Here is an 18,436-nt window from a genome sequence, read left to right as displayed (position 1 = left end):
TTTTAAATGACTCTAAACAAATTCTAGAGCAACAGAACCCACAAAAAGACAAAGTGAAGCAAATTTCCAGCCTAAGAGAACATGGAATATCAGCAAGAAATTTCTATTGCACCAGAGTAAGAGAGAGGAGCATAGTCCAGTGCAGGTCATGCCAAGCATAGCCCTGGCTCCAGCAGACTAGGAGCAGGCTATGGGAGTGACTGGATCAATAGTGGCGGCGGCAGCAGCAGCAGAGGTTGTGTCTGGAGCTCTCAACACACAGACAGTAAGGGCATCAAATAAGTGGTCAGAAGGAGATTACAGGGGTCCTTTTGCTAGCATTGAGGCAGAACTCTGTTGCTTTGCCCATGATCAGATTTGGGTCCAGGGTGTTAGTCCCAGGGTAAGGAGGAGCACTATCAGAGCAGAGCTCACAGTTACAGAAGACAGAAGACCCTCCCGACAATTCCATGGCCGAAAAGAGTGCTCGTGTTCTCTCACAGACCAGAGAAAAGGCCAAGACAGTAGTAAACACCTCTCCTTAGACCATGCCACCTTGGAAGAACTGAAAACTTACAGGTCTCTAAAAGTATCTCTGAAAACGGCTACACAAACCCCTTGAAACTAGGGACAGAGTGCCCTCCACCCTGAAAGCAGAGCACTACTTTAATAAACAGTTAAAAGTTAACTAATAAACTGGGGAAATGACTAAACAATGGGGAAAAACCTCTGACTGAGAGTTACTATGATGACAAGAAAGATCAAAATATACACTCAGAAGGAGACAACATAGTCAAAGCTTCTACTTTGAAAGCATCCAAGAAAAATATGAATTAGTTCAGGCCATCAAGGAACTCAAAAAGTATGAGAAGTAGAGGAGGGATTTGGAAGAGAAATGAAACTGATAAAAGAAAATCATGAAAAATGAGTCTACAACTTGGGAAAGGAGGAGCAATACTGAAAAAAAATAACATTTTAAAAAACAGATTAGGCCAAATGGTAAAAAGAGTTCCAAACAGCCAATGAGGAGAAGAATACCTTAAAAAGCAAAACTGGCCTAATGGAAAAGGAGGAGAAAATAATTCCTTAAAAATTAGAAAGGAACAATAATGACTTTATGAGAAATCAAAAAACAATAAAACAAAACCAAAAGAATGAAAAAATAAAAGACAATGTGAAATATCTTATAAGTAAAACAATGGGAAACAACTGGATGGAGCCAAGATAGTGGAGTAAAAGCAGGGACTTACTTCAGCTCTCCCCCAAACCCCTCCAAATACCTGTAAAAAATTACTCTAAACAAACTTTAGAGCAGCAGAATCCACAAAATGATAAACTGAAACAAATTTCCAGCCCAAGACAACGTGGAAGGTCAACAGGAAAGGTCTGTTGCACCAGCGTAAGACAGGAGCACAGCCTGGCACAAAACACACAAGCAAAGACTCGGTTCTTTTTTCTCCCCTTCCTCCTCCAAAAAGAAGAAAAAGGAAAGAAGAAAGGTAGAAAGAAAAAGAGAAAGAGAAAAAAGAGAGAAAGAAAGAAAGAGACAAAGAAAGAATGAGAGAAAGAATGAAAGAAAGAATGAGAGAAAGAAAGAATGAGAGAAAGAAAGAGAGATAAAAAGAAAGAGACAGAGGAAGGAAGGAAGGAAGGAAGGAAGGAAGGAAGGAAGGAAGGAAGGAAGGAAGGAAGGAAGGAAGGAAGGAAGGAAGGAAGAAGAAGAAGAAGAAGAAGAAGAAGAAGAAGAAGAGGAAGAAGAAACATGAAAGGATCAACAATTCTAAAGTTCACAATATTCCTTTAAGGAATGTTAAAATTTTTTGAAGCCTCTCCCCATTTAAGTAGATGAGGACTTCAGTCCCAGAAAGGTTAAGTGATTTGCCCCGATAAGAGAAGTAACATTTGGCAGTTCTCAAGAATTAAAATCAGGTACACTGACTCAAAACTGATGCATATTTCTGGCTATCTAAGGGCATATACTATTCAATTCAAATCAATACATATTTACTAAGTGAAAAAGAGAAAGAAAGAAAAACAACTTACCTGGAAAATAGATCCAGGAGAAAGAGATTTTTTTTTTAAAGTTATCACAAAGCAAGAATTTATTTATAACAAGTTTCCATCTTTTACAGAAATAAAATGGAAAAAAAAATAAAGGACAATGTTATCAAATAGACAAGTACTTCTTGTTCTTTCCTAAGGGCTCAGGCTCATTTTGCAAACAAGTCAAACCATAGAAAAATATTTCAAACCTTCGCAGTCTCCAAAAGAAAACATCCATGAGTAAGGACGCTGAATTGTTCTTCACTCTTTCCAGGGATGGTATATGCAAATAGAAAAACTGGCATACATTTACTCTACAACATACAGATTTGCAACAGCCTAGTTGTCCTTCAGTTATTTATTTTGTATTGTAAAATTTCTCTTGTTTTCATATTTTTGTTGGCTGTGGAAAAGCACAGTAAAGGCTCATTGGAGAATAATCTTTAAACACTGATTTTTCAACAATGCTGTTGTAAAAATGTACAATAGTACATATCTTGTTGGTAATTAGGAACTTTTCTTCATTTTAAAGTAAAGGGTTTTTTTAGGTACACACGTTTCAAAGGTCAAATTTGAAAAGCTGTGAGATAGCTACGCTATTTCAAAATTTATAAACAATAATTTGTCAATAACTTTCTCAGAAACAAAGCTAGGGCAGGGCTTTTTATACAGTCAGTTTCAGTCTTAGAGGAGATCTGAAACAGCAACAGACCCAAAAACACATTCCACCAACCCAGCGACAGAGGGCTGTGCGTTGTCAGCTGAAGATGCCTCCTCTAATGTGGACGTTCTCCTCCAATCCATGTTCAATCAGTTTTATGTCCTCCAGGTCGTCTTTGATGATGCTGATCAAGTGGCTGAGGCCTTCCTGCTGCTGCTTTAAATGCTGCTTGACCTCCCATAGAAGATCTGCATCTACATAATACTGTTCTTCTGATTTCACAGCTCCAAAGTGATTCTGCATCCTGATCTGGAACATCAACTCATTCAGCAGACCCTTGAACTGTGTAGGTACATTTAGCTCACACAAAATCATATCAAGCTGTACCTGTAACTGCTCTGCATCAGCCTGCATGGCATAACCACTCTTCCTCTGAATCTTCTGCTTAATCAGGACCTGCAAGGTCCTATGGGAAAGTTCCATGAGTTTCCTATTGTACTGTGTTATTTTAGCCAGAGTGGCGGTCTGATTCTTCTGTAACTCACTGATATCTTCAGATATAATATCTAATCTGACCTGATGCTGCTTTGTCATCTGATCCTGGACCTTCAGTCTTCACAGAAGTTCTTTGAAGCCCACCATTGGCATAGGAATCAGCTTTTCAGAATCAGGGTTATCCGCTTTGGCTTGTTCTCAGATAACTGGATCAATACCATCAGGAGGATTCTGCAAAAGCTGCTTGATCTATACAGGGGAGAGTTCTGTTCTTGTCTTGGAAAGGTGCTGCTGTAATGAAGTTTTTATATTCTCTTGTTCAAAATGGGCATGTAGTGTTGTGTCTGGAACCCGTCTTGATGTGCCATTTGGAGACAACATATATAACAACTTCTGTCTGGTCATCTGGCGATGTTTTTACCCCTTCTGCATTGACAGTAAGGGTCTGGTTTCCTCCCAAAATTTTATGGAACGATTCTATTAGTTGTTGTTGCTGGCCTCGGATGTCTGTTTCCTTCCTATTGAAGATTAATACCACCAGGGGCCATCTTCATCCTTATTGTTGGGCATACAGTTATAGCCCACTGCCTTAAATCTACAGAAGAGATTTTCCTGGGTGAACTCCCCAGGTGGAATGTTATTGTGGAAGTACCCTTTACCTGTCCCCCAGAAGGACTGGAGCTGATTCCATTTTGCCAAAATAGCATCTCTCTCATCTCCTAGCAGGGTTGGGGCAGAAAGAGCGCTTGCTGTATTGATCAGTTGGTTAGACTGGACAGGGGCTTGGGCAGGCTCACTGAAGAGACCACCTAAAGTATTTTGAGTCTGTTTTTCGGTCATGTTTTCTTTCACAACATGACTATTTTGAACTTGTTTTGCATGACTACACATGTATAACCTATACGGAATTGCTTGTCTTCTCAATGGAGGTGGGGTATGAATAGGGAGGAAGGGAGAGAATTTGGAACTCAAAGTGTTAAAAACAAATGTTAAAAATTGTTTTTAAATGTAACAGGAGAAAAATAAAATGCTAAAAAGCTGGAAAAGGATTTTGAAAATTAAGAGAGAAAAGTGATAACAGAAATGGGAGTAAAGCAAGAAAATCATGAAAAAAAATGAGTCAAAGGCCTAGTAAAGGAGACACAAGAAATACTGAAGGAAATAACACCTTAAAAACAGAGTAGGCCAAATGGTAAAAGACTCACAAAAATCCAATGAGGAAAACAATACCTTTAAAAGCAAAATTGGCCAAATGGAAAAAGATGTAGAAAAGTTCACTGAAGAAAAGAACTCCTTAGAAAGCAGAACTGACTTAATGGAAAAGGAGGTACAAAAGTCCACTGAAGAAAATAATTCCTTAAAAATTAGAATTGAGGAAGTGGAAGCTAGCAACTTTATGAGACATCCAGGAAAAAATAAAACAAAACTAAAAGAATGAAACAAATAGAATACAATGGAAAGTATCTCATAGGAAAAACAAGTGATCTGGAAAATAGATTCAGGAGAGATAATTTTAAAATTACTGGACTACCTGAAAACCATGATCAAAAAAAAAAAAGAACCTAAACATCATTTTTCATGAAATTATCAAGGAAAACTGTCCTGATATTCTAGAACCAGAGGGTAAAGTGGGAGTGGAAAGAATTCACTGATCCCAAAATGAATACTCCTAGGAATGTTATAGAAAAATTTCAGAGTTCCCATGTCGAGGAGAAATTATTTTAAGCAGCTGGAAATAAGCAATCTAGGCATCACAGAACCACAGTCAAGAGAATACAAGACTTAACAATTTCCATTTAAAGGAAAGGAGAGCTTGAAATATGATATTCCAGAGGGCAAAGGAGCTAGTATTACAACTAAGACTCACCTACCCAGCAAAATCAAATATAATCCTCCAAAGGAAAAATGAAATTCAATGAAATAGAGGACTTCCAAGCATTCCTGTTAAAAAGACTAGAGTTCAATAGAAAATTTGACTTTCAAATACAAGACTGAAGGAAACATAAAAAGATAAACAAGAAAGAGAAATATTAAGGGATTTAATAGGTTAAATTGTTTACATCCCTACATGGGAAGATGATACTTGTAACTTTTAAGAATTTTCTCATTATTAGGGTAGCTGGAAGGAGTATACCTATACAGAGGTCAAAGGTGTGGATTTACTATGAAGGGATGATATCTTAAGAAATAAAGCTAAATGGTAAGAAAGAGGAATGCACTAAAAGAAAGAGAAAGAAAGAGGTAGGATGGGATGAATTATCTCACATAAAAGAGGCAAGAAAAATTTTTACAGTGGAGAAGAAGATTAGGGAGGTAGCAGGCTTGAACCATACTCTCATTGTAACTGGCTCAAAGAGGGAATAACATAGACACTTAATTGTGTATACAAAACTCTGTCTTACCCTTTAGCAAAGTAGGGGGGACAAGGACAAGAGAAGGGGGTGGGGTAATATAAGGGATGGTGGATGGAGGGAAGTATATGTCAGAAGCAAAATACCTTTGTGGTGAGACAGGGTGAAAAGAGAGAGAACAGATTAATACAATGACCCATCACAATTTCAGAAGATTTGTAATGAAACATGATTCCACTTCCAGATAGAGAGTTAATGGACCAAGAGTGCAAACTGAAGCATATTTTTTAAGCATGGCTAGTGCAGGAATGTCTTTTACTTGACTATATATATTTGTAATGAATTTTGTTTTTTTTTTTTTATTTCCTCAGTAGAGAAAGAGAAAGGGGTAAGTTTGGGAAGGAGTAAATTCAGACATGAAAATAACATTGAATGGAATCCAAAAAAAGTTTTAAAATTTTTAAAAATACACAAGGAGACAGGAATGAAAGCAGAATTTAAATAGAACTGATTATGGTTGAAACACCATGGTCTAGTCCTCCTAACCCTTTGCCTACGATATTTTTAGAAGGGAAAAACTGTAGAAGGGGAGGGCTATAAATGGGAGAGGGGAAGAAGAAAATAAAGAAGAATGTCTAATGTACCCTAATTAAGTCAGTGCTTTTAAAGAGGAGTAGAGAAATAACTCCTGAAGTTTCTCAGGAAGAACATAACCTACAGGAGAAGAGGTGAGGTGGCAAGGGAAATGAATGAGATCAGCAAAGAAGGTAGGAAATCTTAATTCAGGAGAAGTAGGGAATACCACTGAAGAACTCTACTAAGGTGGATATATCCTAGTATGGGAAAATGCAACTTTACAACGGGGATAATTTGAAGCAATTTTGTACTTAGAACCACTACTACCTATAAAAGAGTATTGTGACTCCATGATGCATCCTGCCCTGAGACACGATGAATCAAAACTCCTGATGACAACTGACATTTGTAGCAGCAGAGGGCATTGATCTAGACAGGAAATTTCATGGCAAATTGGTGGAGGGAGGGAATCATTATACGGCAGGTGCAAGTAATGATCTGTATAATCAGAGGACCAAGAACATTTCTAACATGGACCAATACTTCTGTCCTCTATTCTGTACAAAGCGATGCTTGTAAGACTAAGTTGAGAGAGAGAGAGAGAGAGAGAGAGAGAAAGAGAGAGAGAGAGAGAGAGAGAGAGAGAGAGAGAGAATGTATGAAATCTATAAGCTTTATTATAGAAATTGATTAGACAGGCAGCAAACTAAATTCCATGAGAAATACAGAGATTAAAGAAGAAATAAATAAATACAAGCATCATGAATCAAATAATAAAACATTTAGGTTAAACAGAAAGAGAAGAGAAATAATAAATAGAATAAGGGAAATTTTTCTCAGTAAAAGGCCTAAAAATGAAATTTTAAGACGCTAATAAAAATTTTAAAGGGAGGAGAGGAAATTTGATTTTTTTTAACAGAGAGAGGAAGAGACAGAATTAGATAATGAGATAAAGAAAAAGCAATTAATAAGTTGAGCAAAACTCTAAAATTAGAGGAAGTGGCTACAAATCACAGAGAATGCTTGAAGGTAAAGGTAAGAAAGCCAATGGGAATAGGGTAGCCTTAAAGAAGAATAAGAAACAAAAATACAATTTCTCTAAAGAGAGAGAGAAAATGCTAATTGGAAAAAAACAGAATGAGAGAAATAAAGGAACTCTATAACTTTAACAACTCTCAATCATTTAATGTGAATGGATTAGAGAATCCAATGAACAGAGGGGAAAAAAAGAAACACTCTAGATAGAAAATCAAATCTTTCAATCAGTTACATACAAGGAATAGCTCTAAAAAGCAAAAACATATGCAGAATATAAATGAGGGTCTAGAACAAAATTTATCATACATCAGGTGAGTCCAAAATTATGAAACTGAAACAAAAGAACTAAAAGAATATCTTCAAAAATAGAAAATGCTCACACTAAGAGAAAATCAAGTGGAAGTCTTAAAAAATACAATCTCAGTAAAAAAGTAATAGAACTAGTTCCAATTTTTCCTATAAAAGAAAAAATATTCTAGTTATGATGGAAAATTCCAAAAGAGTGATTCTAAAAACCTTTTAAAATCAATCAGTATCAATGTGAGAAAGAAAAAAAGGAAAGACATATTTATTAAGCTTTTTATGCTAGGTACTATGCTAAGGGCTTTACCAATATCATCTCCTTTTATTCTCGCAACAGCCCTGTGAGTTAGATCCTATTGTTCCCTTTATTTCATAATTGAGAAAACTGAGGCAGGCAGAGAGTAAGGGATTTCCCAGGGTCATATAGCTAGTAAATGTCTGAGTTCTAACTTGGATTCAAATGTTCCTGACTTCAGGCACAGTACTATGTATTATACAATTTAGCTGCTTCAATATTATACAAATTATTCTCCAAAACTGAAAAAGAATTTCTTCCTTTTAGGAGACAAATATAATCCTGGGGAAGGATAAAGCACAGAAATATAAATATAGATTCAGATGATTACTATTGATTCAAAAATTTTGGATAAAATCCTGTCAAACAGACTACATCAGTTCACCCAAGAAACCATTCATTAGGACTAACTTGGATTTATGCCAGGAATGCAAGGAAAATAATAAGCATAATTAATCATATTAACAAAAATGTATAATTACATCAATTAATGCAGAAAATTTCTGATAAAATGCGACCTTCATTTATACTAAAAATCTGCAATATAGAAATAAAAATAGTAATATCATAAAAACTATTTAAAACCAAAAGCAACCATCATGTGCAATAAATAAAAGAGCAAAATATACCTCTTTCATCACTATTTTTATGTATTTCTAGAGATTCTAGCAAAAATAATAAGAAAAGAGAAAGAAGTTACAGACATTAAGATAGGTAAAGAGGAGATAACACTATCCTAATTTATTGATGACATGACTTACTTGGAAAATTCCAGTGGATTAATAGAGATATGACTTGAGACAATTAATAGCCTCATCAAAATTACGGGCTACAATATAAATCCAGAAAAATCACTAGTATTTCTGTACAACAAAAAATAGGAGAAATTGAAATACCTTTTAAAATAATTACAAAACAAATTAAATACTTTGGGTTCAATATAGCAGAACACACAAAATATTTACATAGAATAAATTACAAAGTACTCCTTAAGGAAATAATGAACAACATAAATATCTAGAGAAATATCCAATGCTCATGGCTATACCGTGCCAACAACTTATAGTTTTAATGCTACACCAGTCAAAGTACAAAAATATGTATTTTATGAAACTTGATAAACAAGTATCAGAGGAAATAATGAAAAGAGTTAGGGATGAAGGGAAAAAGAAATTCTAGACATCAAAATGTATGATAAGGGAGCAGTCATTAAAACTATATGGTATTTGTTTTGTTGTTGGGTTTTTTTTTTAATGGAGAGGTAGATCAATGGAATGGATTACAAAAGCGAGAATCAGAAACAATGGAACTCAATAATCCAGTTTTCAATAAATAAGAAACATGTATTATTTGGAAAAAACTATTTAATTAAAAAATCTGGAAAAACTGGAAAACAGTCTATCAGAAAAACACCTTAGATCATATTTCATAATAAATTATAAACGGATTTATCACTTTAATATTAAAGTACATAACATCAAAAAATCAGAAGAGAAGCAGATCATATCATCTCTATAGACAGGAAATGTATTTTTAACCAAACAAGATATAGAGGTAATTATAAAAGATATTTTTTTAAATGATTATATGAAACTGAAAAACTTGCACACAAACAAAATTAACATGTCTAGAATAAGAAAGGAAGAGGTAGGATAAGAAAAAATCTTCATGTCAAAATTCTCATATAAGAGTTTGGTACACAAGACATTAATAAAAACTAATAAATCAAGCAAAAGCACAAGCCTACTCTGTGCCAGACTGATGAGCTCATCAAGCAAAATGCTGTATTGGGAGAAGACCTAGTACAGATGCCTGGGGAATGGGTGTGACCTAAATCTATTGCCCAATGCATAAGTGGTCCAAGGATTTCAACAAAAATTTCTCAGAATGAGAATTGTGAATTATTAATAGCCAAATAAAAGAATGCTCCAAATTGTTACATATTTTGAATGCTATAATAAACTGCTAAAAAGAATATTTTATGGAACTTCATCAAACAGTAACATTCATTTTAAAAATGAATAACAGAGAAAATAATGAAAAGAAGTAGGGATGAAGGAGAAAGAAATTCTAGATATGAAAATTTACTAAAAAGCAGCAGTCATAAAAAATATTTGGTATTTTGTTGTTTTTTTAATGGAGTAGTGGATCAATGTGACTTAGTGGAATCAAGTGGATTACAAAAGGAAGAATCAGAAACAATGGAATTCAACAACCCTACTTTCAATAAATAAGAAACATCACTTATTTAGAAAATACTGAGGTAGTACTCTATTGTTTTACTTATACTCAGAACTGGGTCATAGTCCTGGCTGTCAGCCGCAGGGTGAGGGGGATAGGGCATAGAACTAGCATAGAACAGCCTGCAACCTTAGCAAAGGGGGAACCTTCCTTATAGTTCCAGGAGAGAAAAGAGTGGTTTGGGGTCTCTCACAGACCAGAGCACAAATCAGGAAAGCAGTAAACACCTCTCCTTAGATCATGCCATCTTGGAAAAACTGAAAACTTGCAGGTCCCTAAAAGTATCTCTGAAAACAGTGCCCCTGAGGTTTGGAGGGGTGTGCTCTTCACCCTAGAAATAAAGCTTTACTTTAACAAAGAGTTAAAAGCAAGTAATAAGTTGGGAAAATGACTAAACAATGGTAAAAAAACAACCTCTGACTTTTCAAAGTTATGTTGACAAGATCAAAGCACATACTCAGAAGAAAACAACAAAGTCAAAACTTCTACATCCAAAGCCTCCAAGAAAAATATGAATTGGTCTCACACTATGAAGGAATTCAAAAAAGGATTTTGAAAATCAAGTAAGAAAGGTAGAGGAAAAATTGGGAAAAGAAGTAAAAGTGATGAACAAAAACCATGAAAAATGAGTTAACAGCTTGGTAAAGCAGACACAAAATATACTGAAGAAAATAACACCTTAAAAACAGACTAGACCTAATGGTAAAAGAGGTGCAAAAAGCCAATAAGAAGAAGAATGCTTTAAGAAGCAAAATTGGCCAAATAGAGAAAGAGGTACACAAGCTCACTGAAGACAATAATCCCTTAAAAATTCAAATGGAACAAACATCTTTATGAGAAATGAAGGAACAATAAAATAAAATCAAAAGAATGAAAAAGCAGAAGTTAACGTGAGATATCTCATTGGAGAAAACAACTGACCTGGGAAACAGATCCAGGAGTGAGAATTTTAAAATTATTGACCACCTGAAAGTCATGATCGAAAAAGGAGCTTAGACATCAACTTTCAATAAATTTTCAAGGAAAATTGCCCTGATATTCTAGAATGAGAATGTAAAAATAGAAATGTAAAGAATCCACTAGTCACCTCTTGAAGGAGATACCCAAATGAAAACTCTCAGGAATAGTATAGCCAAGTTCCAGAGTTCACAGATCAAGGAGAAAGTCAGGATAACACAAGATTTAACAGGTTCTATATTAAAAGATTAGAAAGCTTGGAATATAATATTCCAGATAGAAAAGGAGTTAGGATTACAAACAAGAATCACCTGCCCAGCAAAACTGAGTATAATTTTACAGGGATAATATGAACATTCCATGAAATACAGTAATTTCAAGCATTCGTGATGAAAAGGCCAGAATATTAGGGTAGCTAGATGAAACATATATAGACTGAGGGCACAGTGTGACTTGAATATGAAGGGATGATGTCTAAAAAATAAAATTAAAGGTTTAAAGAGGAATGTAATAGGAGAAGGAGAAAGGGAGAGGTAGAATGGGGCAAATTATCTCACATAAGAGTCAAGAAGTAGAGGGAAAGAGAGGAGATGTGAGTGAAACTTTCATCAGAATTGGCTCAAAGAGGGAATAATATGTATGATCAACTGGGTATAGAAATCTATCTTAGACTATAGGAAAGTAGGACATGAAGGAGATGAAAGATGGGTGATAGAAGGGAGGGCAGATTGGGCAAGAGAATAGTCAGAAGCAAAATACTTTTGTGGAGAGACACGAGTGAAAGGAAAGAGAGAACAGAATAAATGAAGAGGATAAGATGGAGGGAAATATAGTTCCTATGATTTTTCCCTTTTGTTCTGATTCTTCCTTCACAACATGACTAATGTGGAAATATGTCTAACAGGATTGTATCTGTATAGCCGATATCAGATTACATGCTGTCTTGGGGAGAGGAGGGAGGTAGAAAAAAATTTGGAACTGAAAATTTTATAAAAGTGAATGCTGAAAACTATCTTTACATATAATTGGAAAAAATAAAATACTATATATTGGGGGAAAAGAAACAATGAATATGATAAATACAGAGAATCATGGAAAGATTCGCAGGATTTGATGGAGTTAAGTAAGCAGAACCAAGAAAACAATATTCACAATGATGTAAATAGTATCACAAAATAATTAAAAGTGAAGGTTGAAAAATTACAAAGCACATGCATGATTGCAAAGAAGAAATATCTCCATGTCACTACTCTGTAGAGATGGGAGGTCCATGAATATGGTACACTGAATATATTTTCAGTATAGATAGATGATAGGTAGATAGATAGATAGATAGATAGATAGATAGATAGATAGATAGATAGATAGATAGATAGATAGATAGATAGATAGTTGATATAGATTTACCAGTTTACCTGAATTTTTTTCTTTATAAAGATAATTTGTTGTATGAGATGACTTTCTGAGATCCTTAGAGGAGGGAAGATATTGGGAGACTTTTTGGAGCTGTACAAATGCAAAAGATATCAATAACAATTTACTTCTAAAAAAATAATCACATTTATCATATTCTTGGTCTCCACTTTTCCCATGCATTTGATGAAATATATCTATATGTGTATAGATATATATATACATAAAGATGTAACAAACTTTTGTTTTATCCCCAATGCCTTGTACATTGCTGGATACATAGTAAATGGTTAATAACTATCTGGTCAATTAAATTAAATATACTAGGTACTAGCTAGGTACTAAGTACTAGAGATAAAAGGATGAAAAAAGACATAAAAGGAAATTATTTTTCCTTTTTGTGTGGCTTTCTCTTGAAAATAACCTGGAACTCCAGACAGTCTCACAAAACCTGAGCCAAGATCAAGGAATAACAGGAGTCACTTTGTTTTTCCTTCCCAAAGGTCTCGTTATATTGAGTTCCATCATTAAATTGCATGTCAGTCATAGGGAAATCTATTCTTCTACAGATTACCTCAGGTGCTTGTGAACGAAGTATAAAGTTCTGGAGCCCTGGGAGGGTATATGATTAAAGAGTGGAATTCTTAGAGACATTCTGAGAAAATGCTTTTCTTTCCAGCCCCTTCACTTGCTTCATAATCAGCTCAGTAGCTGGTTTTTTTTTTTTCTTATTTGCCTCCAGACTAATTGCCATTACTCAGTCTTAATGGACCTAAGAACCATATTGAACACCCAGAAATGGTTCTCTGGGTGACTCATGTGAGCTACTAGATATCAAATTTCTGCCTTTGTGTGCAAAATGGCAAGAGGTGTTTCTATTTCTCTCTTCTCACTAGCTTACTGTTCATGATCCCCATCACCTCCCTCCATCTCTCTCCAGTTCCCTAGCATTTCCTCTGCTGCTAATAAGCATTATTCTGTTCTGGCCAGATTTTTGTTCTGCTTTCATGGAAAGAGTCACTGCTACCTCTGACCCTGGGTCTATATCAATGATGTTATGTTTATATTAATTTCTCACACAATAGTTACGCCATGGAATTATAAGTACTAATGTACAGCTCTCATGGCCACTTGTCTACAGGGCTCAAAAAAGGCTTATGTTTTACTACCCCTATTCAATTGTGCGATTCTCTCTACCTTGACCATCAGGCTTATCACTATCCAAGGTAAATTTTCCCACTTTCTGGGGTGCATATGAGTACAAAGAGAAGACAAAAGACAGAGGGAGGAACGTTAGGGAAAACTTGACCTAATTTCAGTAAAAGCAGCAGCACAGTCTTGCAAAATAACTCTAAATATTATATACATTTATTAAATTCCTACAACTTGCTATGGGTTTGGGGAGGTTATAGGTTTGAATAGGCATGAATTTTGTCCTCAGGAACTTTCTAGCAAACGAATAAAATTCAGGCGGAGTACTTATACACAATATTAATAAAAGCATCAAAGAAGTGCAAACAAGCTGTTGTTCATACTAATTTATGATGCATATGTGTATAACAGTGTCTTATGTTAGAGCACCTGCCAGTGACAATAATTAGTTTTTCTCTCTTATTTTCTGAGATAAATAAGCACTTTTATTACTTTGTTTCACAAATAAACTGGCTTAAATAATAGTTTCCTGTGAATTAATCATACGAGCCAAGCCCCAAATCTTCATCAGACTCCTCTGACTATCCTTTGGCTTCCATCTTTGCTGGAAGCAGGCAGGGTAGCAACTGGATTAGCCACTGCAAATATTGAAATGTGAGCCAGGGAAGTCTTAACCTTTTCAGCTAGTGGGAAGGTATACTAAGTCTCCGCAGCTATAGTCAATACCAGCTTGTACTCAATGATGATAGAGTGGGGTACTGATGAAATAGTTGGATAAGGAACCTGCAGACATACACTGGCAACAAAGATCCTCTAAGAATCAAGAGTACAAAGTCTCCTCCATGATGCCCAGCACTTTAACGTTGTGGATGCTGCCATTGTCAAACACCTGCAGAATTACAGCCCAAAGAAGAATGCGGAGATGTTCAGCATATTCAACAATGTGGATTCATTCATGCCCACTTTGTCCCCAGTGGCGAGTGCACATCCCTCAAAATTTCAATAGTGTCCCCTGGAAATCTTGGTGGTGATACACTGAGTCTGGAAGAAGAAAGTCTTCTTGAGATCCAGACCAGTGTTCTGAGTTGGCATTACATGGGATGAAGGCACCAGAACACTTGGCAGCTGGCACCTTATTGCCCAGAAGCATATCCTTAATTTCAGTCAGGTCTTCCCTGCTGAATACAAAGCCCACATTCCCCTAGATATTAGGCAGAAGTTTCTCCAGAACAGCGTTATTCTCCAGATGCCCATGAACAGCTTTGTGCATAGTGGTGTTTGTTTTTTTTTTTTCCCATCAGCACTACAGTCTTCCCACAGAGGAACATCTGGATCTGCTGCATCTGCTTGTAGCCCATGTTGCCTTCCCTCACAATGAAGCACTTTGGATAATCATACAAAACTCGGATGATCTTGAGGAAGCCATTTGATTTCCAGTACCTCTGTCTTCTCTGGACATCTCAAAGGGATTGCCATGTGGGATTTAAAGATGTCACTCACACAAGGCTGCCTGGGGAGAACAAGTTCTGAATTCAGTGGGAAACAATCTCATAAAGTAGTTTTAAGAATAACAATTCAGCCTGACAGTTTCAAAATGCAGCTGAGAATCAATGAATTTAAGAAACAATGATTCTGTTCAATGATAGAATAGAAAACTTCTAGTCATTAAGAATGATATATTGGGCAGCTAAGTGGCACAGTGGACAGAGTGGCAGACCTAGAATCAAGAAGACTTGAGTTCAAATTTAATCTCATATATTTACTAATCACAGAATCCTGGGCAACTCAGGTAAATTATATGTGCCTCAAGTTTCCTCATTTGTATAATGGGAGTAATAATAGCACTTCCCTTCTAGGGCTATTGTAATAATTGTAAAGTGCTTAGCACAGTGCCTGGCATATAATATATACCATATAAATATAAGCTATTATTATTATGTCTAAGGAGGCTGTATGAGAGCGGAAAAAGCCATGACTTAGGATTCAGAGGACATAGTTTCAAACATTTCTCCAAATGCTTATTACATCTATGAACTTGGACAAGTAATTTAATTTCTCCATTTCTTCATCTATAAAAGAAGTTGGTGAAATGAAATTGCTGCTGGTCCCTTCCCATTCTAAATCTGTAATATGATCCAAAATCTAAGGTAATCTTAAAAGTCAATCAATAAAAGCAAAAGCAATTTAATGATACAAAACAAATTGACAGAAGATTCATCTGTGTCTTTGGCATATTTACATTATTCATCTAAGGGAGAGCAACTGAAGGACACAATATAGTCTAATTTTTAATGTTGTTCTTTTATAAATACACATATTTTAATACCAGAAATTTCTGCTTTCTGTGACATATAGATCACGTGTGTGTGTGTGTGTGTGTGTGTGTGTGTGTGTGAGAGAGAGAGAGAGAGAGAGAGAGAGAGATGTTTTAGATTAGATGAGTAAAGCTCAGTTTCCAAGTTTTTCTTAGCAATGCATTGGAAATGCAATTTTCAAACACTTTGTGGCTCACATAAATTCTTTCCTCCAGCCCTATTTCATGTTGTCTAAAGCACAGTGTCTTACGCATAATAGATATTCCTTAAGTATTTGGTGAAAGAGCAAAAGAATGAATGAAATTCAAGGAATCACATAATTAAGAAGGTACGGCTAAGAGATGCAGTGGATAGAGGACCAGAGCTTAGAATCAGGAATACCTAAGACCAAATCTGGCCTCAGACACTGACTAGCTTTATGACTCTGGGCAAGTCACTTAATACTGTTTGCCTCAATTTCTTCATCTGTGAAATGAGCTCGAGAGGGAAATGATAAATCACTCTTGTGTGCTTGCTAAGAAAATTCCAAATTGGGTCACAAAGAATCAAACACCACTGAAATGGCTGAACAACATAAATATGTACGTATGAATACAGAGAGCTACAAGGTCGTATCTAAAATAAGTAGGATGCATATCTTAAGATGCCTAAAAGATGTAAATTATCTAAAATAATTAAGATGCCATAGCCTGGCATATATTACAGAGATAAATTGGTTATCCAAGTTTAAACCAGAATGGCTGAAAATAAAGGCTATCAAATGCAAACCCCCAATTTGCCTTAACTCACCGGCTCCCATTTAATTCTTATCTCGGTCTAAAAGTGTCACTCTTTTTTAAGGCTAATTATGCCACTTGTATCTTGAGCCAATCCCCTCCCACCTCCTCAAAGACCTTTCTCTTTCAAATATCCCCACTCTCAAATTCTTTAATCAATTCTCTGCTGGATCATTTCCCTCTGTATACAAACATGTCAACGTTCCCTCTAAAAAAGACAAAAACAATACAAATGATAACAGCCCAAAATTCTTCCTGTGGCCCTACTACCCCTGAAGCTTTCATCCTATCCCTTTACTTTCCCTTAATACTAAATACATTTGTGCACCACTTCATAGTTTACAAAACGTTTTTTAATCATTCTGCTATCAAGATGTATAAGGCTGCTTTGCACATTGGATGGAGCACTGGTCCTACACTCATAAATACCTGGATTCAAATCCCACCCCATCTCTGACAGCTACTAGCTGTGTGATTACTTCGAGGTTCCTTAACCAAATCAATTAAGCTCTGTGTGCTTGAGACAACTTCCTAGACAAATGGAGTTTCTACTAAGACAGACACGATGTGGTCCAACTTGTCATCTCCCTGCTACTGAAGGGAATTTCCACACCTCCACACCAGATGTTTCAAACTCTAATAAGAGCAAAGTTTTTCTTGTATTAGAGCACATACTGGTGACTCCCCAATTTCATCTCCAACCCTGTCTATCCCAAGCTTCAGTTAGGCCCTTCCCAGTTGTCTTCAGCTGAATGCCCTGCTCAAATTCAAGCTCCACATGTCCAAATTTAAACCCATTAGCTTTCCCCAAAACCCTAATCCTTCCTTTGAATTTCTTAACAAAATAAATAAATAAAAATACCAGCATCTTTATCCTCACAGTTATCTTTGATTTCCTTGTGTTCTCTATACCCTAGTCCAGTCAATCACTAAATTCTGCTTGTTTTTCTCTTTCCCAACATCCCTGTCATCTATCTTCTCTCCATTCCTACTGCCACTATACAACTTCAGGTTCCCATCCTGTACTCAGGACCGTTGCCAGTCATCCTGACCTATGTCTTGCCACTGGACCTGAATGACTCTGGAGGAGAGAGTGAGATTGATGATTTTTGCACAGCTTTGCTTTACTTAAATTCAATTCACTTGCCAAGTCAAGACATAATCCTAACGTCATCGGTCCTTTTTGAGAAGGAAGGATGAAGAACAATGATAAGGTTCTCATTACTTCTTGTCTACATTATTACAAGAGGCTCATGACCAGTCTTCCCACCAGATTAATATTATTGACACAAAGATCTGATCAAGTTATACAAATCTGGCACAATCTGAAAGTTTCAACGGCTCTCCATTGCCTGATGAATTTAAGTTGGCAATAAAGACATTCTAACATTTTACCTCAACCTGCCTTTTCAGTCTTATTTCCCAATACCTCCCTTCATGCAACAGCTTCTGTTTGGTCCAAACTTGGACAGTTTAGCCATTGTGAGCTTCATCATCTGCCAGGTGACCTTGGCAGGAGAAAGTCTTCTCAGAGGGGTCCTTTGCCCTGCCTCATTTCTTCTCCCTCTATCCTAACATACGTTCTACCTTTGGATTTGGGAACAATAATCAAGCCAATATCATTGCACTGGAAAGGTTGAGATAATCAATGAATTGTCGTATGAATTCCCTCACAATCTCTCTGACTCCCTAAACCAAAATCCCCTCTCCTTCTCACCATCCCCCACATATGTTGTTTCTCCCTATTAGAATGCAAATTCCTTGATGATAGAGATGGTCTCATTTTGTATTCACTGTTTCTATTCCCAGCTCTTAAAATCACAATTCCTGGCACACATTAG

At 36.0% G+C, this 18,436-nt stretch overlaps 2 pseudogenes; both read right to left on the bottom strand.

Moving 5' to 3' along the window:
* Positions 1-2,622: 2,622 nt before the first annotated feature.
* On the bottom strand, positions 2,623-4,018 carry LOC140502573 (nucleoporin p54 pseudogene; annotated as a pseudogene).
* Positions 4,019-14,040: 10,022 nt separating this feature from the next.
* Positions 14,041-18,436, bottom strand: part of LOC140502572 (large ribosomal subunit protein uL10 pseudogene) — a 48,368-nt pseudogene continuing 43,972 nt past the window's right edge.

The sequence above is a fragment of the Notamacropus eugenii genome, chromosome 4, assembly GCF_028372415.1.
Source record: "Notamacropus eugenii isolate mMacEug1 chromosome 4, mMacEug1.pri_v2, whole genome shotgun sequence".
Lineage (NCBI taxonomy): Eukaryota > Metazoa > Chordata > Mammalia > Diprotodontia > Macropodidae > Notamacropus > Notamacropus eugenii.
This window is presented reverse-complemented; position numbering and strand designations above follow the sequence as displayed.